Below are 27,938 nucleotides of genomic sequence, written 5' to 3' on the forward strand. Positions count from 1 at the left end.
CTCCCCCGCTGCCATTCAATTCTCCACACAACTCAGCACAATTCAGTACAATTCATAGATGGTGTAAAAGGTGTTACAAGGCTTGCCATGGCCTGCCAATGTGAAATCCCATTCACAGTTCGAATCATTAAATCCTTACACCTTTCCATTAGCACATTTCCAAAAAGCACAATTTATCGCCCCTCATTATCTCCAATAATCATCACTCACTCTCCAGGTTCCACTCTCACGACCACATCAAAACACCTAACCACAATACAAAAACATACGCCACCCACAAGACACTGTGGCTCCCATTCCATCCCCTCACCGGCCATGTCATCACTCGCTCTCACTTCCCAACTCCAAATTACATGTCCCCAATTTCCCAAAGCAAATCCTGAAGCCTGGGACAGTACTCCTCAAAACACTCACCTCAAGTGCAGGTAGTTGCAGGTTGGTCAGGTTCAAGTGCAATCCACCCATACAATTCCCAAAATTTTACATTGGGCCTACCAAATACTTCCAAATTTCTCTTTTGTCCCCACTACACTGGCAGGTATGTGGATCCGCATCCAACGGTGATCATCACCACACAACTACCTGTGGCCACGACAGCTCTGCACCTCTACCGTGCAAGGGTCACCGGGACAAGGTGAGCAGTCAAAACGCCAACATGGCCCATGAGCGTCCATAAGGGTGCGACCCACCATCCATCCTTCGGCCCCCCCTGCGAGGAACACAGCTGCAGCAGCCCCAGCTGGCCAATGTGGTGAGCACTTGCTGCCAAAACACACACTACCGCACACACAACCTCGGCCCTGGGGGGCACGGTCGCAGTGCGTGGCATCCCTACAGCCACGTCCCCTGCACCTCCCCATCATCCCCCAGTCCGACTACAGAACTGCAGCCCCCCAGTGCTCACCCACACTTGACCACACCAAGGTCCAGTCAACAGCCATGCTCCACCAGGAGACCCACCCAGAAGACATGGTCCACACACCTCGGACACGCACAGCACCACGTTGACCCTCAGGCTACACAACTACATCCCCATCATCCCGCGTCCCAAATATCAGCACAGTTGCCCCCGCAACCAGTTGAAAGCTGTGTCTTGCTACCCTATTAATTTCATCACAGCCTCCAACACTTTGGTCTACACACCTGGATCAATAATGGCGTCACTGTACAGTGTCCACCATGGCATTTCAAAATCCACCCTTAAATTTCCATCTAACCCACAGATTACCCATGCCAACCATTTGTCACATTTCACTCACCTCACCAAAGAAGGATGCTTTGCCATACACATGCCAGCCGAGCATGGCCCATATGCTCGGCTCGTTACACATCTCCCGATTCACATCCCCATGGCTCTCTTCCCAACCCGAGAGTCCATAAATCACAACGGAGCATCTGTGGAAGGTCACTCACACCATCACGTTCCACAGATGCCCCAATGGTTGTCCGGCAGGCTATCTCCATCCCTGTCCATTCGGTTTGACCCGCGTCCATAGACCAACCACCATGCCAGGTCACCACATGCTGGTTGTCCCAGAGTCTCAGGGAGAGGGTGTCAGGTCGCATGCCCGGGTGATCACTACATCAGGCCCAAGCTGGCCATCTGCGGTGCCACCACCAAAGCGCGACCCACAACACCTCCCCCTAGTGGTCCTCAATATTTGCCATCCCAGGCTTGAGAAACCACCTCGGACCTCCCTGGAGGTCTTAACCCCCACCAGGGTCCGGTGACCCTGCCGGCCCGAGCCACCAGCTCGGACGGCGCCCCGACGGACAAGGGACGCCACACTCCACCAGACCCCCCGTGGGACCCAGGTCGTACCTCGACACCCAAGGCTGGACCCCACGTCCAAATCTCGTCATCACAGCCCCCCAGCTGGCCGGCATACCCAAATTTTGAAAGGGGCAACTTTTGCCCGAGGCCATCACCCATGACCTCTCCATGTCCAAATCCCGCAGCCCGGGGACCAATCCCAACCATGGCTGCTCCAAATCAAGTTCCCATTGTAATTTTATTTTAAATTTTATTTTACAAATTTTCATTCCCTCCGCCAAACCGCAGCTGCAGGGAACAACCTCTACCACCGGTTGTTCTGCCCCTCCCTGCAGTTGATCCAAATTCCCTACAGGGACCAAATCTCCAGAAGCTCTATCTCCCGATCCTCCAAGATCCAAATCCAGCCCGGAGCCAACACACTCCCCCAACTGGTTGTCCAATTTTGGAGCCTCTGTTTCCAAATAGCAGTGTACAGTGAGCGTCCCCTCGGTCATTCCAACCACCTCCTCGGACCAACTCACCTCTTCACCCAGGCTCCTTTGGGCCTGAACAAGCTCTACCTCCATGGGACTGTCACAGGTCTCCAGCCGCTGGATCAAATCATCCTCAATAAATACCCGGTCCGGCTCTATCGCATGGACCCCCAAAAACTCTACCCCCTCTTGCTCCGCACCACCGCCCTGGTGCTGCACAATTCCAAATTCATCCCCCGGTTGGGGTGTTGTGACATCCACACGGTCCCGATAAACAACCAGGCCAGAATGTGGGAAACATTCCCCATTACAACTCTCACATTCCAAATTTCCTTCCCCGCTCACCTGTGGACACTCCACGTTTACCTGCAGGCATTCCCCATCTACCTGTACACATTCCCCATCCACCTGTGGACATTCCCCATCCACCTGTGCAATTCCAAATTTTGCCATTTTGTTTGCCAGCCCATCAATTTTAATACTCAATCGATCACTCATTTCCTTCATTCCTTCCCTCCATTCCTTCCCCTGTGACTTCATTTGTTCATTCAATTCCCGACTGGCTCGCTCTCTCTGTGCGTACATGTCCCCCATCTGCTTTCCCAATCGCTCACTGTTCTTTTCCATCCCTTCAATTTGTTCCTCCAATCGATCACTCATTCCCTTCATTCCTTCCCTACATTCCTTCCCCTGGGACTCCATTTTTCGAAGCAATTGACCCAACATCTGGTCGGTTGTCGGGGCCGTTCCTACTACTCCCGACTCCCCGGTGGGGGAGGGGGATAAGTTAGTGCTCGGGACGAGGGAGGTTCCAAGGCTCACCTCTGCATCTAATTCCCCTATTTCCGGCTCACTCCCGACGCTGACGGAGGCCTCGCTGCGTACTTCCATCTCATCAATTTCCGACATCCGCTTTCCGGAAGATTGTTTCCCGCGCGCGTATTTATTTTAATAATTCCTGAAACAATTTAAATTTGACGAAGACACGATATCGCGCTCCGTTTGCCCGATTGATTATTAAATTTCTCCGCCTCGACTATAAAAATTTTGCGTTCGAACGTCGGGCGCAATGTACGCCCGACCGTGTCGATGTCTCCCCGCGGACAAAAAAATTTGTCCGACCGTGTCGATGTCTCGCCGCGGACAAAAAAATTTGTCCGACGGGTTCAAATCCCACTTCTGACACCACTTGTCGCGTGACTACCCTTGGTGAACACCGTAGGGTAACACGGATGACCGATTGCGAGACTTTACACTCCCGAGGCGAAAACTCAATGGCGGATTCAAGCTCAACACAAAGTTAAACGCGCGGGAGGCCAGACGCAACGAGCTCCACAGCCTTATCTATTAAAATGAAACACCCAGGAAACTGCGTTCAAATATGTACAGAAAATAATATAAGGATTTATTATTGAAAAGTAATAACAGTGAAAAAAACACGCGCCGGTAATACTAATAACTAAATCGGGACGTCCCCACACGACTGATATCAAACACAAAACGAGGGAGATTAATTACGAAAAGAACGCGTCACGTCGTTCAAAATGTACGCGGATTCGGGCTTATCTGGTCTTTCGTCGTCTTTGTGGCTGCCGTCCAACACCGCTCCTTTCGGCCCGATCGCACACCTCGCTCCAAGTTCCACGGCCCTCTGCGTCCGCCTCCAAGCGCCACCAGGCCTCGTCGGTCCAACGGCCCACACACACCACGAGCTCCTTTGCTCCAACGGTCCACCGCAGGGCTGCACGAAGCAACCAAAACCAAGTGCCAACTGCCAACTGCAACGAGCTGTGGTCACGAATGTTCAACGAACCGTGTCCTGTGCCAACTCCGACGAACTGTGCAACGAACCGTGTCCTGTGCCAACTGCCACGAACTCTGGTACGGAACTGTAACAACGAACTCTGCGACTCAACTCTCTCAACTCTGGACTCCACTCGAACTGCCGAAATGGCGTCCGACCGTCGCCTATATTGGTGGCCGATGACGTCACATTGGCGCGCTCCTCAGCCAATCATAGCCTCCCAACTCGCCCAGGTCACGCCCTCTGCGGCATGCGACTCCTGACATCTCCCGTCCGTGACCCCGCGGTCCTGGTGTAACACGTGCCAGCGAGGTTGGTAGGCCTTTGAGGTGCGCAGGCGAGGTTTGTAGGCCTTGGAGGTGTAAACGGTGGCGGTGTATTGTGGCGGTGTTCTTGGCCTGGTGGTGCCCATTTATTACGAAGTCAATGTCAGGGAAAGGGAATTATTTAATGTTGCACTAAGGACCTAACTAATGTTTATGTGGTTTGCAGTGCCATAAAGGACAAAGGTTTGATTACTAGGTGATACTCACAGGGGCGTTACCTTTAATCCCTCACTATTTAACACTCGAATCTCCAGGTAGATCCACACTCATACATCTTACCCCGACAACCGCCTGAACATCAATAACTTATTACATGTAGAGTCCCTGTCACGACAGCCGAATACCTACCTATTCAGATCTACCTAGCTCTAGATGTTGCATTACCAAATTCATAACACAGCCCCCCCCCCCCTGGAACCGTAGCTCCTGCAAGGTTCACCGCAGGGCTACCATTCCAGCCTTAACACTTACTGTCACACACTTAATTAACCTATGAAATAAATCAGGAAGGGCTGTGGGAAGTGAGTCGGACTACCTACCTACACTTCCTTAACATGCTGAACCCCTTAACCATCATGCAAGTATGTACATCTTCTTCGTTGTTCCTGTGGAGGGAGGAAACAACAACACACAACACTAACTTAACCACAAAACTTAACCATCTTTCCAAACTCAAAACTCTAACCTTTGTACATACCCCGGTCTACAGACCGCGTCCCCCGGTGGATGCCACAAGACTCAACCTTACCTGCGGGGCCATCCCCAATGCATCCCCCTAAATTTCCTCGGGCCCTGTCCAGATGTTACAGGTGAGTGACACGGCTCGGTGGATTTCGCCCACATTCATGCTACACAGACCCCTTAACCACTCATTCTCATTCCATAGGTCATCAAGGCATTGCAAAAATCAACAAAGCACTTATTCCCAATACACCCCCTGCAGGACCATGGCATTGATGTCATTCACGTGTGTGTGCATTCCTCAACTAGGCAGCGGGGAGGTACCGCACAAAAGATGGTGGGGGCGCATCAGGCTGTGGTGCCCGCAGTCCCAAAAACAAGTCAACCGACTTACAAATTCATTGCCCCCCCCCCCTTTACCTCTTGGCCCCGTGACAGCCCAACAGCCCCTTTCCGCCGTTACCTCGCCGGTGAGGGTCTCCACACACACCAGGCTCCTTTGCCTCCTGCTTTCGCGCAGCAACACGGGTCACCGGGGGACTTCCTCACCCCGCGGCGCCCAACCAGACCCTCCACCGACGAGCTCCAATTTCCAGTTACCACCGGCTGCCAGGGGTAATTGCCGCAGAGGGGGGCCCGCAGGCATCGCTCCTCAGAGCTTGCTCTGTACCTGCGGACACACACACCTTCCCCACCCATGGTCCCCAAAACACACTTCCTCCCCCGCTGCCATTCAATTCTCCACACAACTCAGCACAATTCAGTACAATTCATAGATGGTGTAAAAGGTGTTACAAGGCTTGCCATGGCCTGCCAATGTGAAATCCCATTCACAGTTCGAATCATTAAATCCTTACACCTTTCCATTAGCACATTTCCAAAAAGCACAATTTATCGCCCCTCATTATCTCCAATAATCATCACTCACTCTCCAGGTTCCACTCTCACGACCACATCAAAACACCTAACCACAATACAAAAACATACGCCACCCACAAGACACTGTGGCTCCCATTCCATCCCCTCACCGGCCATGTCATCACTCGCTCTCACTTCCCAACTCCAAATTACATGTCCCCAATTTCCCAAAGCAAATCCTGAAGCCTGGGACAGTACTCCTCAAAACACTCACCTCAAGTGCAGGTAGTTGCAGGTTGGTCAGGTTCAAGTGCAATCCACCCATACAATTCCCAAAATTTTACATTGGGCCTACCAAATACTTCCAAATTTCTCTTTTGTCCCCACTACACTGGCAGGTATGTGGATCCGCATCCAACGGTGATCATCACCACACAACTACCTGTGGCCACGACAGCTCTGCACCTCTACCGTGCAAGGGTCACCGGGACAAGGTGAGCAGTCAAAACGCCAACATGGCCCATGAGCGTCCATAAGGGTGCGACCCACCATCCATCCTTCGGCCCCCCCTGCGAGGAACACAGCTGCAGCAGCCCCAGCTGGCCAATGTGGTGAGCACTTGCTGCCAAAACACACACTACCGCACACACAACCTCGGCCCTGGGGGGCACGGTCGCAGTGCGTGGCATCCCTACAGCCACGTCCCCTGCACCTCCCCATCATCCCCCAGTCCGACTACAGAACTGCAGCCCCCCAGTGCTCACCCACACTTGACCACACCAAGGTCCAGTCAACAGCCATGCTCCACCAGGAGACCCACCCAGAAGACATGGTCCACACACCTCGGACACGCACAGCACCACGTTGACCCTCAGGCTACACAACTACATCCCCATCATCCCGCGTCCCAAATATCAGCACAGTTGCCCCCGCAACCAGTTGAAAGCTGTGTCTTGCTACCCTATTAATTTCATCACAGCCTCCAACACTTTGGTCTACACACCTGGATCAATAATGGCGTCACTGTACAGTGTCCACCATGGCATTTCAAAATCCACCCTTAAATTTCCATCTAACCCACAGATTACCCATGCCAACCATTTGTCACATTTCACTCACCTCACCAAAGAAGGATGCTTTGCCATACACATGCCAGCCGAGCATGGCCCATATGCTCGGCTCGTTACACATCTCCCGATTCACATCCCCATGGCTCTCTTCCCAACCCGAGAGTCCATAAATCACAACGGAGCATCTGTGGAAGGTCACTCACACCATCACGTTCCACAGATGCCCCAATGGTTGTCCGGCAGGCTATCTCCATCCCTGTCCATTCGGTTTGACCCGCGTCCATAGACCAACCACCATGCCAGGTCACCACATGCTGGTTGTCCCAGAGTCTCAGGGAGAGGGTGTCAGGTCGCATGCCCGGGTGATCACTACATCAGGCCCAAGCTGGCCATCTGCGGTGCCACCACCAAAGCGCGACCCACAACACCTCCCCCTAGTGGTCCTCAATATTTGCCATCCCAGGCTTGAGAAACCACCTCGGACCTCCCTGGAGGTCTTAACCCCCACCAGGGTCCGGTGACCCTGCCGGCCCGAGCCACCAGCTCGGACGGCGCCCCGACGGACAAGGGACGCCACACTCCACCAGACCCCCCGTGGGACCCAGGTCGTACCTCGACACCCAAGGCTGGACCCCACGTCCAAATCTCGTCATCACAGCCCCCCAGCTGGCCGGCATACCCAAATTTTGAAAGGGGCAACTTTTGCCCGAGGCCATCACCCATGACCTCTCCATGTCCAAATCCCGCAGCCCGGGGACCAATCCCAACCATGGCTGCTCCAAATCAAGTTCCCATTGTAATTTTATTTTAAATTTTATTTTACAAATTTTCATTCCCTCCGCCAAACCGCAGCTGCAGGGAACAACCTCTACCACCGGTTGTTCTGCCCCTCCCTGCAGTTGATCCAAATTCCCTACAGGGACCAAATCTCCAGAAGCTCTATCTCCCGATCCTCCAAGATCCAAATCCAGCCCGGAGCCAACACACTCCCCCAACTGGTTGTCCAATTTTGGAGCCTCTGTTTCCAAATAGCAGTGTACAGTGAGCGTCCCCTCGGTCATTCCAACCACCTCCTCGGACCAACTCACCTCTTCACCCAGGCTCCTTTGGGCCTGAACAAGCTCTACCTCCATGGGACTGTCACAGGTCTCCAGCCGCTGGATCAAATCATCCTCAATAAATACCCGGTCCGGCTCTATCGCATGGACCCCCAAAAACTCTACCCCCTCTTGCTCCGCACCACCGCCCTGGTGCTGCACAATTCCAAATTCATCCCCCGGTTGGGGTGTTGTGACATCCACACGGTCCCGATAAACAACCAGGCCAGAATGTGGGAAACATTCCCCATTACAACTCTCACATTCCAAATTTCCTTCCCCGCTCACCTGTGGACACTCCACGTTTACCTGCAGGCATTCCCCATCTACCTGTACACATTCCCCATCCACCTGTGGACATTCCCCATCCACCTGTGCAATTCCAAATTTTGCCATTTTGTTTGCCAGCCCATCAATTTTAATACTCAATCGATCACTCATTTCCTTCATTCCTTCCCTCCATTCCTTCCCCTGTGACTTCATTTGTTCATTCAATTCCCGACTGGCTCGCTCTCTCTGTGCGTACATGTCCCCCATCTGCTTTCCCAATCGCTCACTGTTCTTTTCCATCCCTTCAATTTGTTCCTCCAATCGATCACTCATTCCCTTCATTCCTTCCCTACATTCCTTCCCCTGGGACTCCATTTTTCGAAGCAATTGACCCAACATCTGGTCGGTTGTCGGGGCCGTTCCTACTACTCCCGACTCCCCGGTGGGGGAGGGGGATAAGTTAGTGCTCGGGACGAGGGAGGTTCCAAGGCTCACCTCTGCATCTAATTCCCCTATTTCCGGCTCACTCCCGACGCTGACGGAGGCCTCGCTGCGTACTTCCATCTCATCAATTTCCGACATCCGCTTTCCGGAAGATTGTTTCCCGCGCGCGTATTTATTTTAATAATTCCTGAAACAATTTAAATTTGACGAAGACACGATATCGCGCTCCGTTTGCCCGATTGATTATTAAATTTCTCCGCCTCGACTATAAAAATTTTGCGTTCGAACGTCGGGCGCAATGTACGCCCGACCGTGTCGATGTCTCCCCGCGGACAAAAAAATTTGTCCGACCGTGTCGATGTCTCGCCGCGGACAAAAAAATTTGTCCGACGGGTTCAAATCCCACTTCTGACACCACTTGTCGCGTGACTACCCTTGGTGAACACCGTAGGGTAACACGGATGACCGATTGCGAGACTTTACACTCCCGAGGCGAAAACTCAATGGCGGATTCAAGCTCAACACAAAGTTAAACGCGCGGGAGGCCAGACGCAACGAGCTCCACAGCCTTATCTATTAAAATGAAACACCCAGGAAACTGCGTTCAAATATGTACAGAAAATAATATAAGGATTTATTATTGAAAAGTAATAACAGTGAAAAAAACACGCGCCGGTAATACTAATAACTAAATCGGGACGTCCCCACACGACTGATATCAAACACAAAACGAGGGAGATTAATTACGAAAAGAACGCGTCACGTCGTTCAAAATGTACGCGGATTCGGGCTTATCTGGTCTTTCGTCGTCTTTGTGGCTGCCGTCCAACACCGCTCCTTTCGGCCCGATCGCACACCTCGCTCCAAGTTCCACGGCCCTCTGCGTCCGCCTCCAAGCGCCACCAGGCCTCGTCGGTCCAACGGCCCACACACACCACGAGCTCCTTTGCTCCAACGGTCCACCGCAGGGCTGCACGAAGCAACCAAAACCAAGTGCCAACTGCCAACTGCAACGAGCTGTGGTCACGAATGTTCAACGAACCGTGTCCTGTGCCAACTCCGACGAACTGTGCAACGAACCGTGTCCTGTGCCAACTGCCACGAACTCTGGTACGGAACTGTAACAACGAACTCTGCGACTCAACTCTCTCAACTCTGGACTCCACTCGAACTGCCGAAATGGCGTCCGACCGTCGCCTATATTGGTGGCCGATGACGTCACATTGGCGCGCTCCTCAGCCAATCATAGCCTCCCAACTCGCCCAGGTCACGCCCTCTGCGGCATGCGACTCCTGACATCTCCCGTCCGTGACCCCGCGGTCCTGGTGTAACACGTGCCAGCGAGGTTGGTAGGCCTTTGAGGTGCGCAGGCGAGGTTTGTAGGCCTTGGAGGTGTAAACGGTGGCGGTGTATTGTGGTGGTGTTCTTGGCCTGGTGGTGCCCATTTATTACGAAGTCAATGTCAGGGAAAGGGAATTATTTAATGTTGCACTAAGGACCTAACTAATGTTTATGTGGTTTGCAGTGCCATAAAGGACAAAGGTTTGATTACTAGGTGATACTCACAGGGGCGTTACCTTTAATCCCTCACTATTTAACACTCGAATCTCCAGGTAGATCCACACTCATACATCTTACCCCGACAACCGCCTGAACATCAATAACTTATTACATGTAGAGTCCCTGTCACGACAGCCGAATACCTACCTATTCAGATCTACCTAGCTCTAGATGTTGCATTACCAAATTCATAACAATATATATATACATATATATATATATACATATATATACATATATATATATATATATACATATATATATTATATACATATACATATATATATATATATTATCTAGCTAATATATATATACTGAAACGCAAAAGAAACTTACCACCTTTGAAACCTTCAAATATCAACAATAACACTGCGTGTAGTAAATGTGTGAACTTATTTGTGGACAATAGTGTCCTCACCGTCAGACAAAACGGTCACGGATGGTCACTTGAACCTTCAATGGTCACTTCATAGCACAGCTGTTGAACAGCCGTTTTGACTGTCAGTGATTAGCCAAGGGGTACGGGATGATTTTAATGAGCTGCACGTGATGTCTTGATATTGGCTTTTAAAAGGCCAGTGCAAAATGGGCATTTCAATCAACATGCCACGATTGTCAAGGGATCAACGGCAGCGTGCCCTGGGCATGCTGCAAGGCGGACTGAGCTACCGTGAGGTGGCACGTCGCCTTGGCTGTTCACACCAGACGATATCGGCCCTGGTGGACAGAGACACCCTCCACAACTCTGCAGAAGACAGACCTCGATCAGGGAGGCCAAGAGTCACCACTGCAAGGCAGGACAGGCAGATGGTCCGAAGTCACCTGCGGGATCGATTCCGTCCAGCATCCCGCACTGCGGCAGAAACTCCGGGGCGTGCAAACCCACGGATCTCCAATGATACTGCACGAAGACGACTGCATGACTATGGTCTGACTGCCAGAAGACCATACAGAGGCCCCGTGATGACGGCTGCCCATCACCGCAACCGACAGAGATTGTGCCAGCAGCATCAGCAGTGGACCTTGGCGCAGTGGAACGAGGTCGCTTTCAGCGATGAGTCAAGGTTCTGTGTGGACAGTCCTGATGGGCGTGAGCGTGTCTGGAGAAGACCTGGCTCGCCAGTTCTTCTCCAGACACGCTCTATATATATGTATATATATATATATATATAGATAGATAGATAGATAGATAGATAGATCGATATATATATATATATATATATATATATATATATATATATATATATATATATATATATATATATATATATATATATATGTCGAGAATAGAACCATGTTCCACACCTTGAGTTCAAGAGATAACAAGATTTAATGATGAACCAATATCACAGCGCTGTGGAGGGTGTAAGAGTCATACCATTCACAAATGAACAGCATGGCCACATACACTCCTGAGTTCCTTACAGAAAGAACTTCCTTATATACTTGCAGAGTGTGATAAAAATCTCCGCTAATTTTGGCAAGTTTCAGCAGTATAATACACAATGGGGGAAACGTTGACCAGTACCCCCACCCTTGTCCTATCTTCTTTGGCATGAGCAAAGGGCAAGATGCGGGAGGGAGAAAGAGCACCGTGACATTCTCAAAACTTATCTTCCATGTTGGCTTTTGGTCAAGGACAGACAGACGCGTTTTTACTAGGGGGTCTAACGGAGCAAGCGGTTTCACTATCTTTCTACATTTTTTGGCACAGTTGGACAATAAAACATAGTTCAAAACAAGAGGGAACATAGTAAGCTTAATCCTTTTCACAAAGCAACCATTATTAAATGCAAACCACAATTACATAAGGCACAATAAAAGGCATGATCTCGACATTCCCCCATTTGGTCTCTACGAGACTACGTATCACAGAGACCAGGCCACATCGGCTTTATTTGCAAAGCAAAAGAGAATAGTGTTATATATGGCCACATCGGGCTTTATTGAGTGTTGTATGTGTGTCCTCCCAGGGCATGCCATGCACATAAAGTACCTCGCATGCATGTTTGAAAGGTGTCATGTTGTGCGTGTTTGGAACATGAAGGCTCAGAACATGAAAGTCCATTAACGTTTCGGATCCACAACGAAGGCGTCTGGTCCAGATGAGGTTCTGCTCCGCCAGGGGGCCAACAACCTCCCCTGCGGAACTTGCTCCCCCCACCCTTTGCAGATGCGGTCCTTGCAGATCTTCGAAGTTAATCAACGATCATGCCCATGAGATCTCTCACGTGCTGCTGTTCTGGGGAATACATAATGTTGTCAGTATCTTGTGTCTCATGTTCCTGGTCAGGGTACAGAGCGTTAAAATCCGAATCACTTGAAGCAAAGAGATCCGAAACATTTGAAGCAAAGAGAGGGACTTCCTTTATGTCAAAGTCTCCCATGGACGCCTGGTCGGCTTGCGGGTCTAGGATATCCATGTCGGGTCCCTCGACTGCCAGACCCAGCGTCGCAATCAGATCCATAGTTGGGTCGGAAGGGGGTGTACAGCTGTGAGCTTGTAATACATAAGAGGCGTTAACCAGTACACGCAAGGGGTTTACCACACAAGTATCACAGCCATCACAAACATCAATACAGGCATCAGCCAGTTCCCACAAGGGATTTTCAACACAAGTATCACAGTCATCACAAAAATCAATACAATCTTCTGAAGCGCCGGTCACATCTGCCTTGTTGTAGGACCCATTCAGGTCGACGGCCTCTGTGGTCAAGATCATGGTCTTCCGACGGCGGTTTCTTCATCGTCCATCCTGAAAAATACTTTCTTACACACACCATGATCAAATTCCTAGCCCCCCGTCCCACCAATTGGCATTTAGTTACCTTATCTCTCAGATGGTTGGCTTATTCATAGCCGCATTTCCTGTGTCGTGTCTGGAAATTCAAATGCCATATTTACTTTCACCAATTTCCGAAAATACCTTCCTCTTAATCATCTTCCCTACATCTAATAATACATGATTTATCAACCATTTCCCCCCCATTTGGTCAATGGAAATAATCGGTATTCTACCCTTCAAAATTTCACTGTTATCCTATCAATACCTGGACATTTTTTCCCTTCCTTCCTAGATACGCGAATTTCACACCAGTATAAACCCACTGGAAAAATTATCTGAAAAATAACGAAATCGTCTCCAAGTTCTCTAGCTAATCTCCATCCGCAATCACCAACTTTACCCTCCTATGCATTTTGCCTTAGGTTTTAGAACCTAGAGTCTACCAAAACAACAACAACTAGCCTCCCAAAGCCATTTCCCTGCAAGAGCGGAGGTTAGCCTTGCAGTCCACATGACAATCTTCTTCATTTTGCTCTATCACCTCCCTTTGAGCAATAATTCAATTGATGTGATTCCCACGTACCTGGTGGAGTTTGTTCACCTGGTCTGCAGAGCCGTGATCCAATCTTCACCAGCCCCCAATCACCTCCTCGATTGGGGTCATTCTGCATGTAGCAATCTAACGCAACATTATTAAACGAAATTCACAACTTTACATTCATTGGTCCCCCCCAGTGCAAGCCAACCCCTTGTATCACCTTCTTATCACAAAAACAACAGTCCATAACTAACCACTTTCCTTTATTTCCTGTCTTTTCCATTAACTTTTTACAACCTTTTCCTCTACTTCCTCAACAATTCCTGCAGTCACCTGTCATTGACAAATAATCCATCTGAGTCGACTTTCCAATCCAATCATCTTTGCACTTTCCACGACCTTCTTCACACTTCCTCCCAAACCTTTCCTTCAGACACAACCCACATGAGTTATGAATACAATTTCCCTTTTCAGGCGCGTGTCTAGCCACTCACAAAGTGTCCACAAGACAAAATCATCATATTTCACACCTCAGCTCTCGAGACCACCCAGGGGTCCCTTGAGAGATGCATCCTAATGTTAATCAGCTCTCGAGAGCTCAATTTTGAACAGGGGTAAAACCAGCAATACTCAATTCTGCCAAGCAAGAGGCCAGAGCAGTATCACTCCCTCTTCCCTCTGCCCACCATTACTGGCAGACAGACAATGGCGAGCCACAAGCCCCAACCCTACAAGGCTCCAGCTCCCATCCAAAGGACACAAACTCCCTCAGACTGGCATAATCTCTTTGCCAGCTTATGTACGAACCAAGATTGCAAACAAATAGTTTTCCAAACAAAACTCAGTTGTCACCCTATTGCACCATATTGGCAGAATTCACTTCAGCTCTCTACCACTCTTGTGTCGAGTGGTGCCCAAAATGACATTGCACGAACCCTTTCAATACCTGTTTAAACCTACTTCCATTTAACGACGCTTCCCAGACGACGGTTCCCCATACACTATTCTGGCACAAAATTGTTGCATCCCACAGATGCCACGATTATTTGAACAAACTCATTTTCCTAATCCACCTTTTCAATTTTCATTTCAATTTAAAGTTAATCCAATGTCCTCTAATACCTCTCTTAGCATCCCATGCACCTGTTGCAGACACCTGTTTTAGCCTCTGGCCCAATAGCTGCCCAATAAACAAATAATAAAAAGAAAATAACCTGATCTATTTATTGAAATAGACCTAATACTCATGTTGGTCAATTTTTTCACCCACTGTGACTCTCGCGTCAATCCTGCCATTCCCAACCACATTTCCAGCGAGGATGACGTCACTATTTCACACCTTTCCTTCCTTGAACAGCGGGAGTCCTCCATGAGATGCATTCCGATGTAAATCACTTCAAAGTACCCGAATAGCCCTCCCTGGAATCGTACCTTTAACATTACCGGCACCGCCCTTTCTTGGTTCAAATCCTACCTCTGACAGACACAAATCCACTGCTCAACTCTATCCTGACGGACTGCATCACTGAAATAAATCCTGGCTTCAAATCAACTTCCTCAAACTTAACTATGATAAATCTGAAATAATCGCATCATCTTCCTTCGAACTCAGAGCACACCGACACGGTATCCATCAAACATTGGATTCATATTTCCACAGACCTCCACCACTCTGTTAAATTCTAAACATGCCCAATGGGCAATCCCCTCTGCTCAGGGCTGCAAAATGCTGGATTCTAACCTTCCCAAACACAGCTCTTGTCCGCCAGGCTGCAAATTCAAAGCATTTTCAGTCCCCCTTTTTCCCATACACTAGCCAGTGTAAGTCAGCCAAACATAAACAAAGAGGTTCCAGCGAGCTGTGACCTCCATAACTCTAAACAACTCCACTGGCACTTTTTAAAACAAACTTTCCCAGTCACTTACTAAAATAAAGTGCAGCTCTTGTCCGTAGATATACGTTAACCAAGGTTACATGAGACTTGACAACAATAGTACTGCCCCGTGGAGCAAGGCATCAGAGACAACTCCCCTCCACCTTGACTTACCCCAGGTAGAATTTGGCTACCTACAGAGAAAGTACCTGCACAACACATTTACAAACCAATTCGTCCCCTCGTATTAGGGGACATCACAAATGTTCCACCACAATTCACAGCAGGTGACCACCCACCTGCCTTCTGTCGAAGTCCAGTTCAATTTTCTGAGTTTTCATTCACAGACAGACAGACAGACGAACCCCCAACGTACTAACAGGATGGTCTCACAGAGGCCATTCCATTCAAATCTGTAGGCTGCCACGATTCTTCCCGCCAGGACACACCATCATAGTCACCATAGTCACACGACATGTCAGCAGACACAGTGAATGACATTCGACACCATAACAGACACCGCAGACACTGCTTCTCCTTGATCCATATCTGCAGACGCAGTCAGACACACCCAGTCGGACAGACAGACTGGCTCCTCATTACAACTGCAAACATCCGAAATGACAACAGCTAACACCAAATATTTATTGTCCCCCTTTCAGGGAAGTCAAATCAACCACCATTAAAGCACAAAACAGAAAACGACCATATACTCAGAGTATATACCATATACTCAGAGTGAGACCCGAAAATCAAGCAGACAGACCGACAATCGAACCTGTCTTTCGACACTGCCGAACGACAAGTCTGCAGACACTGAGGGAGTGACTTTCGACCCCCAGTAAACACCGCGGACACCGCTTTGGTCCGCACCTGCAACTCCATCACGCGCCTCCAACTTCTTTTTCGGCGCATCGATCAACACAAATGTACCGACGCATCTTATATTCTACACATTGCTATCCAACCTTTTGCCACAGTCCCATCACAAACAATGTATCTCTCGCGGCATGCATGGCAGGAATCACACTCACATTGCACCAACATGGAATTCGAGCACATTCCATAGTTGCGAAAATATTGTGCTGGACAAGACATTATTATCATCGACTTGCGCTTTCACACGCATGGCAAAGTCCACGGATGTACAAAGTCGAAGTGCCCTCTCCCTTAATTGATCCACACTGTACCTCGGCACACATCCTCAGATAATTAAATACATGTTTTAATCCAAGCGTGCATCCTCGCACCCGCTCCACCAGTCATGTACACTCAGCACCCATAAATGGCACACGCCAGCATCACATGTCATTCTTGCCTTCATTCAACGCATTCTGCCATCCCAAGTCGGCCAAATACAAGCCCCGGCCAGGCCGTTGAATAAACACCCAGTCAGTTGACAGCCTATCATTTTTGACTTTTACTCCCATTCTCCCTTGCTACATCTGGAGAGCCGTTAATGTGGGGATGTAATTGAACACTTGTTTTAAAGCCCTGTCTACACATGCTCTCCATAACATACTCATTATTCCCTGCCAATTTTCCCCAGCAGACTGAGTCCCACATGGCATCTCAAAATCTAAACTGATACCTTTTATTTCTTCCTAAATGTACTCATCCGGATTGCCCAACGCCTGCAGGCAATTTGGGGAACCCCTTGTCAATCAATGACACACATCAATGACACACACACAATAAACACAAATTCACGCTGCTATGACAGATCATTCATTCCCTTATACACACATACCATGTGACTGACCCTTCATTCTCCATGCCTTTCTCCTATCTGGTACCTGCGCTTTTCTGATTCCAGTTTAATTTATCCTTCTCCAAAAATCACATAAACATTTCCTATTTCCACATATAAGAAATAACCAATATCTCCCTTGAGATACAAAACAAAACGCTTCCCACTCAGCACACAACATACATGTGCTCACTCCAACACATCACTTCAAGCTACCTCATCACTCGCATTGTTCACACACACGAATGCGTCCCCTGCTTGTGCACAGCATGGTCCGCATTCCTGTCTCGATTCTGTCCCACCTCGCTGTTCCCCGCGAGGCAGCTACTCCGTTGCCCCGGCAACCTGCCTGCATGTCTCGGCTCGCGTGTTCACAGCTGGATTCCACACACCTCGTACATTATAATCCTCTCTGTTTTATTTCTCCAGATCTAACCTCATCTTTTGTCCAGAAAGAGCTAATACTTGACCTGCCTATAGCATATTGTCAGAACTCCTTCCTTTGGGTAAAAACTGCACCGGATGTGCATGCCTTAAATCCTGAGACAGGACAAAGAAGGCCTTGAGGGGGGGGGGGGGGGTTTATCAGATACACACATCCAGTGCGTAGCTTAACTTAAAATACTCATCGTCCTACCTTCCTTGGGCTAGTCCCTCCAGCGGGTCGAAGATCGGGCCGCCCCCCGATCTGTAATACCCTTCTCTTAACACAGTACTCACGCCGGAGTATTCTTAACACCAATATCTATTACCCATTCTTATCCTTATTCTTCCATATCCTTATAAAGGTGCAACCAGCCGCATCTTACCTGGCTCATTTTAATCCTTTATTCGCCTGACTCGGCCACCCGAATGCGTCGAATACACGCACTCCGTCTCCAGAACTCAAATCATTCTAGTTTACTTCAGATTGAGTATTACTCCGACATACATTAATCTCCCTTAAGATATTTAATTAACGTGCACGGAACATTTTCCCGTCCATGCGCCCAGGCGGTCGCTCCCAGCGCACGGCAGCACGACCCCCATTTGCAAGAAGCAGCTCATGATGCGTACAAGGCGCAAGGAAGCGCCCCGAGGCCATCCACCGAAAAATCCTGCCTTTTAGTTTATCGCGCCGATATTTCCCTCATCCGGTCCTCCCACGGCGCTAACTCGCGGTCAATGCTTGTATAGCGCTTCTAACTTGTCTAACTTATCACCCATGCCAGGGCTTTCCTAAAGGGGTTCTCCCTTCTTAACTTAGCTTAACACTTATCCTGGCCATCCTCCTTGGGTCCCCTCCGTTAGTCCGCAGCCAATACTTTCTCTGGTTACTATCAACCCCATCAACTCCATCTTGTCTCTAGACTGCCCTGCCTGGGAAGTTCTTGGCTTTATCAAGAAGTCCCCCTTTTTGCTAACTGACCCCCATTTCTTGGTTCATCAATAGACAACTTGTTACCCGAGCCAAATAGGCCTGTACTTACACACCAGATTCCAATTTGTTCGTGATCCAAGCACGGAACGACGAAATGGAAGACAGACAGCCTGAGTGAGTAAACGGAGCTCAATTTGGAAAGACCCCTCAGTATGAAAACTCACGTTAATCGAATCAGTGCTGGCCAGCCTCTCCGCTGAGTCCCCACAGGGTCTGCCTCCCAAATATCGCTCAGAGTCGGATCCCACTCCTGACACCAAAACTGTCGAGAATAGAACCATGTTCCACACCTTGAGTTCAAGAGATAACAAGATTTAATGATGAACCAATATCACAGCGCTGTGGAGGGTGTAAGAGTCATACCATTCACAAATGAACAGCATGGCCACATACACTCCTGAGTTCCTTACAGAAAGAACTTCCTTATATACTTGCAGAGTGTGATAAAAATCTCCGCTAATTTTGGCAAGTTTCAGCAGTATAATACACAATGGGGGAAACGTTGACCAGTACCCCCACCCTTGTCCTATCTTCTTTGGCATGAGCAAAGGGCAAGATGCGGGAGGGAGAAAGAGCACCGTGACATTCTCAAAACTTATCTTCCATGTTGGCTTTTGGTCAAGGACAGACAGACGCGTTTTTACTAGGGGGTCTAACGGAGCAAGCGGTTTCACTATCTTTCTACATTTTTTGGCACAGTTGGACAATAAAACATAGTTCAAAACAAGAGGGAACATAGTAAGCTTAATCCTTTTCACAAAGCAACCATTATTAAATGCAAACCACAATTACATAAGGCACAATAAAAGGCATGATCTCGACATATATATATATATTGTTGCGGATATGGGATTTGGCCTCCATCCATATCCGCTTGTAAATATTCCCCTATTTCCCCAATACTCCCCAACTATCCCCAATCCCCCATTCCCTAGTCCCATTGTCTGTAAACAACACTCTGTAGCCCCGACCTTCCCCTTTTTCCCCCATTAAATGTCGTGCCCAGGTTCACCGCATCTCACGTAGACAACTATAGGACATCTTGCTAGTTATTCTTAGTCTATGTCAGTTAAGGACTCGTTTCCATTAATTCTGACTCTTCGTTGCACCAGAATGTGATTGTATGGCACCATAAGTAAGTTTAGGACCTCCCAATACCTCCCCGCATCTCTTCCTCATGGAACAACAACACCAACAACAACAACAGCGGCGGCGGAGCGGCGGCGGCGCGGGGAGTGTGCGTCCTCACTCCGGCTTGGTTAGCCGCCATTGAGCATGTGCTCCGACGGGGTTACCACGCAGGGGCTCACTGTCAGCTCCTCGTCAAGGGCGGAGCCCGGTAACCCCCCCGCACCCAATAAGAAGCGGCGGACCGATTCCATCTGGGGCGGAGCTAACGAGCCGAGGGCGTGTCACTCCCCGCTGGACATAGCGCAGGAAGACAGAGGTGACGTCAGATGCGCCTCAGCTTGGAGAAGAAAAGGACGCCACCTTCCAGCGCTGAGAAAATACCTCCCCGCCTCTCTGGACCGGACCGGGTCGATTCTGCCCCTGAGCCAAGGTGCACCTTGAGCTATCGACTGCCTGCCCTCCCCTGCCATCAATCCCCGTGTGAGTCAGTCTTGTCCCGTTTGTCTGTGGTCTGTCGGGAATAAGATAAGACTGTGTCTAAGTGCTTATCTTTCTGTGCTGTACCTCTTGTCGTGTAATCTAACCGTTCTGCATAACCAATATTATATCCTCCTCCGGAGGTCTTGAGAACTGTACCCCTTGTGTCGTTGCCTTAATCCCAGCCGTTGTGTCCTTTTCCTTCATTGATTTAGCATAGCGCGATTCGGCAAACGTTCGAGTGTAATCGGGTAACTTGTGCGAACACGGCGGCCATTCCGCTCGGCCCATCATAACATCTAAGTCGTGTCCGTAACAATATATATACATATATATATATATATATATATATATATATATATATATATACTATATATATATATATATATATATATATATATATATATATATATATATATATACAGACTTGGCATTTAGTATGGAATAATTTTTTTTTCTTGACTTGGGTTTACTTTCTGAACTCAGTATATCAATCTGGTGAGTTTATTTTACCCTTCGGTGATGTCTTTGTTGAAAGAACCATGTCACTGTCTTTCGCAGCAAGAAGTCAATGACAGGAGTATATCACAGGTGGCGTGACAAAATGTAAGGACAGGTACATTTGACGATTGGCTTCACAATCAGGTATATAAGGGTTGTTACGTTCTGTATTAGTGGAAAACAACTGCTGCACATCTACAAAAGTTATTGCCGCTTCCTCTGGAGATGGTCCGTCAACTTGACAATGCTGTTTGTCATGGAGTGGTGGCTTTACGAAATTCTGGCATGAAACAGCGTGCAATTGCTCGGCAGTATGGTATCACTCAAGGTCAGGTGTCAAAGATCCTGAAACGAAATGCTCAGAGGGGTGTCCCTACTCCAATACCGAGGCCAGGACGTTCACGCAGAACCACAAGGAGAGATGATCGCCAGCTGCACCGGTTAGTCTGCAATGGCCGTACCAAGTCAGCTAATCGGCTTAGGGCTGAGTGGCAGCAACTGACAAATGTGCCTGTATCCAAAAGGCTGGTAAACCAACGGCTCATTTAAACAGGCTATCGTGCCAGGCATCCCCTGAGAAAGCCACGCCTGACCAGACAACACAGCCAGCGCCAATTGCAGTGGGCCAGAGAGCACCGTCAATGGCAGCCAGGACACTGGAATCACGTGACCTTCAGTGACGAGTCTAGATTTCTGGTCTATCATCAAGATGGCCGCGTCCGAGTGCACAGACAAGTGCATGAAGCCCACAACGAAGATTGTATAGTGCCAAGAGTCCAAGCTGGAGGTGATGGGGTGGCCGTTTGGTTTGCTTTTCATGCAGGGGGAAAAACTGACTTGGTTGTTCTGAATGGAAACCTGAACCAGCTCAAGTACAGGGCCATTCTGGAAGAAACATTGCTTCCATTTGCTCGTGCAGCCTTTCGAGGAAACTTTGTCTTCCAAGATGACAATGCACGGCCTCATCGTGCTCGCATGATCCAACACTTTCTTGCTGACCGTGGTGTGGAGCATATGGTTTGGCCTGCCATGTCCCCGGATATGAATCCGACAGAGAACTTGTGGGCAGAATTAACGCGTCAAATCGACCACTTGGACCAGCAGCCGATCCCTGTGCGTGAATTGCAGCAGACTATTGTCACTGCATGGCAAGCGATTCCTGTCCAAAGCTTGGCAAATCTCGTGACCAGCATGCCTCGATGTGTACGTGCTCTCCTGAATGCTCATGGGGGTTACACGAAGTACTGAACTGTAATTTTACTGTCCATAATCCCAGTCATAATTTAGCTTTTGTTTTTGTTGAAATTTTTTTTGGCTAATGTGCAAAATAAAGAGATACTTCTGGAAAATGTACAGAAGTTTAACACAGTACTGTCCATGAATTGAGTTCGATATCAGTTTACATCACTTTCAAGGATCAATTTATTTGCTTCGAAATGTCAAATGTGGTTTTTTGTTTCTTTTAAAGGTCACATTAACAAAATCTAGAATAATTTCAACATAATTCCAATGAACTTTTGGTTCGAAGTCATCTTGAAAAGTACGTTCACCCCCACAAAAAAAATATTCCATATTAAATGCCAAGTCTGTGTATATATGTATCCAATGCAAAATGCACTTTGGTCCACGCTAGTGGGTTCGAGGCGAAACCCAGCACACAGCTCCGCTTCGGGCTGGCAGCCAGGTGCCGGCAGCTCCACGTATTCAGTTTCACACCGGCAGCTGTCTCACGCGTCCTCCGCCTCCGACGCTCCTTTTCTACTCTGCAGAATCTGCCTCTGGTCCAGCGCACCTCCCTCAAAACCCTCTCTCAGCTTCTCCTCAACTGGACTCTTACGCATCTCTCTCAAAAAGGCTTGCGCGGGCGCTTTTATAACGCGCTTCTAGATCCATGCGCGCCACACCTGTGTTGGTATCTCCTCAGCCCTGGTTGGCTGGTGGGGGCTCGCTGGCTCCACCTTCTGATGACGATGGGCGGGCAATGCCCTTGTTCGTTGGCTTGACCACGTGCGTAATGGAGTTTGGGGTGAAGAAAACCACCAAATGCACTGAGAGGATTGGGGGAAACTTGAAAAGGGAACTATCTCATGTCATTTGGTGCAATGCAGAGTCAACTAGTGGGAAACAGAGCCTTAAGCTAATACACATAATAAGGAAATAACTATTTATAAGGGTATATGATTTTCTACGTGCATGCGATGTATTAACTAAGGGGACGACCTTTGACCTTTACACACAACGGAGGTATTTACAAGGAATCATTACATTTACACAGGGTGATATTTACAAACAGGATTCTCAAATCCGCAACACTGCACCCTCATCCTCCAGGCACGACCCGGGCCTATAAAACTTTACTTAGTGTGACACGTAGGTGTAGTTCCCTCTACAATTAACCTGACCCTGAGTGTGACAGTTTTAAAACACAAATAAGTATGTCCCTCTGCTACATTGCACCCTGCCTCACAGATTAATGCCCACAGGATAACCGAATTGCGGAATTGTTCTCAAACTAAACAGGTACGGTAGGGAGCATTATTTACAAGTGACGCTGATTGTATTTACACTGCAACCCAGGACCTGTGATTTTTCTTTTGGGGGGGGTGGGGGAGGAGACAGCATGCACTGCATCGACGCACCAGCACCAATAAAGAGCACCAAAACACCAAAGCACCATAAAGCACCAGTCAGTGCACAGTCACCATAGTTATAAAAAATAAAAATAAAAACCCTGCTGGTGGTCTTCCTCTTCGGCTCCCTCTGCTGGCCGTTGTTCTTCGAGCTGTTGTCAACTTCATGTTCTTCTTGGTTGCGGCCTATTTGATGGAAATTTAAAAAATGCACAAAACGTGTCCGTTCTTTATTTATGGCCCACAGGGGCCGACTATGAGTGGTTCACCTGTGGGCTTGGTGCCACCTCACCGGGTCCGCAAGCAAGATCCCAGCATCATGGCCGGTCCCAGCAGAGGGGCCATGCCCCAACCCGTGGGGTCCATGAGTGGTGCTCAGCCACAGACATGTGGTCCATAAGTGGTGCGTGGATGCAGGCAGCTGGTTGCGGGGATTTGGGTACACAATGGCGGACTCCCGCACGCTCCCCTCAGTGCCCAGAGAGCACGATCCATGGGTCGGGGAAGGAAGACAGAGAAGACAGGTGAGTGAGGGGTAAGGTCACAAGGGTACACATCAACGAAGGCAATGCAGAGTGAGGTGTGTTTGGAGACTGAGCGGAGAAAAGCTCGTCCCTACCGTACGTCACCCCCCCTGTTACCTACTCTACCCTTGCCCTTACCCCATATTTACAAAAATCTACACCCTTACCAATTCGTCACTAATGTCACGTCTTCCCCATATTTCCCCTGTACCAAATTCGTCACAATCCCACTGTCTAAATTTGCCATCACCAATTCATCATCAATCCTCATAAGGAGGGAGAGATGGAACATCAGCACAATGTCACGCCCACGTCATGATGCGTCTCACATTCCAAACATTTGCACAAAAAATAATAAAAACATGGCATGGTGTGGAGTTTCGTCACCTCAGGTGAGTGGATGTAGATGGTGCAAGGAGATTTCAATCCTAACTACCTTCTAAATGACTTTAATACACTTTGCACTACCCAGGGTCTTTCCCTGCAAAACCATTGGCCATCTTACTCTCTATGCGGTTTTAAGAACCAAATTCCCATTGACCAAACTGTGGTGCTTCATCAATTTGGGGTCTCACTCCCCCGATTCAACTCCCTGTGCCTTTGCACAATTTCAGGACTGGGTCGTGTGGCTCTCCCAGCAGTTATACCCACCTGCACACCTCCACCACTGCAGTTGCCTCCGAGCTTACCTGCTCCTTACCCTAACCTATCTAACTGGGGAAGGCCCTCTGGCGCTCTCCCCACTCGATGCCCTCTCTGGCACTGGGCTACCCGGGTCCGTCCTCCGGATCCTCGGGCCCCATCCACAACTCTACCAGCTCCCAGAGCCCACCTGCGGCCTCACCTGGCCGACATCCTAACAGTGGTGGAGTGCCCATTTAACTGCACACACTAACAGGCCACACGCCCAGCCATTTCCACGACACTAATGCACCCATCCAAACACCATTCTTCCACACGCACCACAAATGCCAATATCCAACCACAATTTACCTACTCCCGCTACCGAACTCTTAAACTACCCTCCCCGGGTATTCGTGATAGGGGTCCACTTTTCCCCCATTCACACCTTCGCACCATCCACTCCACTCCACAGTTTCCACCATACTCACTCCACACCATCCATTCCATACTCCATATATTCCATACCATTTATTCCATACAACCATTCTCAGCTGTATTTGCACACCTGTGCCATCACTCCTGGTGCTTCCTGCACCCTCCTTCCTCCCAGGCTTCTTCAATCATTCAATACAATGCACAACCACAATTGTTCCTCATACACTGCTCCGTACACTGCTCCATACCCTTCCACGCTCAATACAATCCACAATCACAATTGTTCCTCATGCACTGCTCCATACACTTCCACGCTCAATACAACTCACAATCACCTCACTCACTCATACACTGCTCCATACACTTTCGATTCTCAAACACACGGCATCATCTGATCTACCTGGTTTCCTTCTAACTTGGTGCTCCCCGTCTTCCCTTTAAACTAAGCACATACGACGTCGTTATCATCCATTCTAACCTCTCTATGTCCCCGACTACCTGTCCAATGTCGCTACTTACCTCTACCGTTACCTATGGTCATCTCTAGGTCCCTATACATTATCCAAACCCTTCCTCGGTGAGCTCACACTGCCATAAACCCCATAAAACTATTGCTCATGTGCCCCGTGTTGTGAGGGATGGTGGATTTGCCATCCCACCACATTGGGCATCCTCTACTATCAATTTGGCCCATCCAATTTCCTGCAAATCAAAATTTGCCAATCACTGCCAATCATTCTACCAATCATCAATTTGCCAATCATTTCTGCCAATCCTATTCACTATTCTAAATTTCGGATCAAAACAGTATTATCATCACAGTCCGCTATATCTGAGCCTCGGTGCGTCGTTACATCATTAAAACTCGACTTCGCAAAGCCGAGCAATGAATTCGGGTGGTTTGGTCGCCTGCAGGTTGAATCCGTCCGGCATTCGGTTCAGGGGAGGCGGTTTGGTCGGGCCGAGATTCCACGCACTATCTCGGCGCGGAGCCTTCCGGTCTCCCGCCTGAAGGCCCGATCTCGCCTGGCCAGAACGCCGCCCCCACGTGGGGGCACCGTTCCGCTTCCTCCTACCTGCCCTTGAACCGGACCGGTCGCCTTGCCCGGCTAGGCCCGGACTCGACCGTGTGGGGCGGGGCCAGGCCCGAATCGGCAACGACGCTTCGAAGAGAAGCGACGCAGCACCGATCCGCGCTGAGCCTCGCATCCAACAAAGCGCACCGCGCCCAGAGTGCTCGCCTCGGCTATCCGTCACCCTAAACGCTGCTCCGGTCCATGCCGATGCCTTACTCGCATGCTCACATGCACACGCGACCCTTTTCACACTCACCAAACCCGGCGTTCCAACGACGCCCGTACATTCCACACACTCCGTCCATTCCACCACCGCACTCCCTGTTACACACCACACCTCTCGCGCACCCTCTTGCGCACACTCGTCGTTCGCACACTTCTCCTCCGTTACGTCCTCCGTAACACTCACCATGGGAGTGCACTCTCGCATCCACCCACTCACGCGCTTCAATGGGCTCTCCCACACCTGCGCCACAACCAACTCAGGTGTGCTTTCTCGCACACTCTCGCCGTCCATCCCAAGCGTGCATCCTCGCACCCGCTCCTCCACCAACTCACTCTCCGGGTCACTCTCACCCTCTGTGTCACACTCCGTACACTCCGACGTGCATTCCCGCTCGCACTCGGTTTTACTCCCACACTTTATAACACACACTCGCCGACACACACTTTTTCCTCACACGCGTGCCATTTCCACTCACACAGCGCCCAACGGACCTTCCACAAATGCCCGAGTGCTATATCGACCCCAATCGCGCGACAATTCTCTTCGCGCCAAACACTCTGCCAAAAAACCTCTTAGCACCATATACAGCCCGTCTCACCTTCGTGGTTCTTCTTCCTCCCTGCACCAACACCTGCAAATCTTTATAAGGATTAAGCACGGCATCAAGGTGTGAGCACGGACTTTGCACATTTCCCATCATTCCCTGCCGCGAGTGCTTTTCTAAGTCCCCGGTCTCTCCAATTTCAATTCCCACTACTTATTTTTCTTTATTCACCTCGACGACCGCTGGCTTTATTAAAATTCCCTCTTCTACCTCAGCGGTCGCCGGCTTTTCCATACCACAGGTCGCGATCTCTATACCCGTCATTTTACCCGCGCTTTCCTCCGCCTCGCTCAACCAGCGCTTCTCGACCCGCTTTACCTTGTCGTGCACCCCTGGGACCCCCTCGCCCAACATGCGATCCATGGCATTCCCACATTTTTGTGCACTCTCCCCACATTTTCGTATGCTTTCCCCACATCTTTGTATGCGGTCACCCATTCTGTCCCCAACTTTACCGTTTCGCTCCAATTTGCTTCCTCGCCCCCCGATTTGATTTTCCAATCGCTCCCCCATTCTGTTTTCCAATCCTACAATTTGGTTTCCCATTTGCTCACTGGTGCCCCTTGCTTCGTCCCTCATTGCTCCCATCATTCTGCTTTCCATTTTCTCACTGTCAGCCCTCCTTCTGTCTTCCATTTCTTCACCCGACTTAACCATAAAGGCCCTTATTTGTTCCATAAATAGGCCCCAGTCCATCGGTGGCGCTGCTGCGGTCACGGGCGCGGCGACATTTGGTGCCGCTGCAACCTCGTGCGCGAGGGCGCCATCTTGTGCGCCCGATACCCCCGCAACCCAATGCGTATTGCGCTCCTCCAATACTCCCAAATCCTCCCCGGGGTCCTGGGTCGCTTCTACCCCTTCTATCTCCCCCACCGGCACCCGATCGCCTTGATTATCCATGGCACGATTTTAAATTTGGATGTCAAATAAAATTTCGTCCACTCGTAATTTTGAGTGCGCTAAGCGCACTTCAGGTCCGAAT

General features: G+C 49.4%; 1 protein-coding gene and 1 long non-coding RNA gene across 2 annotated transcripts in view; one reads left to right on the forward strand and one right to left on the reverse strand.

Annotated features, from left to right (window-relative positions):
- Nucleotides 1-27,938, forward strand: part of LOC137424163 (myoferlin-like) — a 162,065-nt gene that overhangs the window by 131,106 nt on the left and 3,021 nt on the right. The window lies entirely within an intron of this gene.
- On the reverse strand, nucleotides 11,672-14,038 carry LOC144891357 (uncharacterized). The gene is made up of 3 exons (XR_013622877.1): nucleotides 13,730-14,038; nucleotides 13,190-13,240; nucleotides 11,672-12,860 (listed from the first exon to the last, which is right to left on the reverse strand). It is a non-coding gene; the product is annotated as an uncharacterized LOC144891357 (long non-coding RNA).

The sequence above is a fragment of the Myxine glutinosa genome, chromosome 3 (assembly GCF_964187855.1).
Source record: "Myxine glutinosa chromosome 3, kmMyxGlut1.1, whole genome shotgun sequence".
Classification (NCBI taxonomy): domain Eukaryota; kingdom Metazoa; phylum Chordata; class Myxini; order Myxiniformes; family Myxinidae; genus Myxine; species Myxine glutinosa.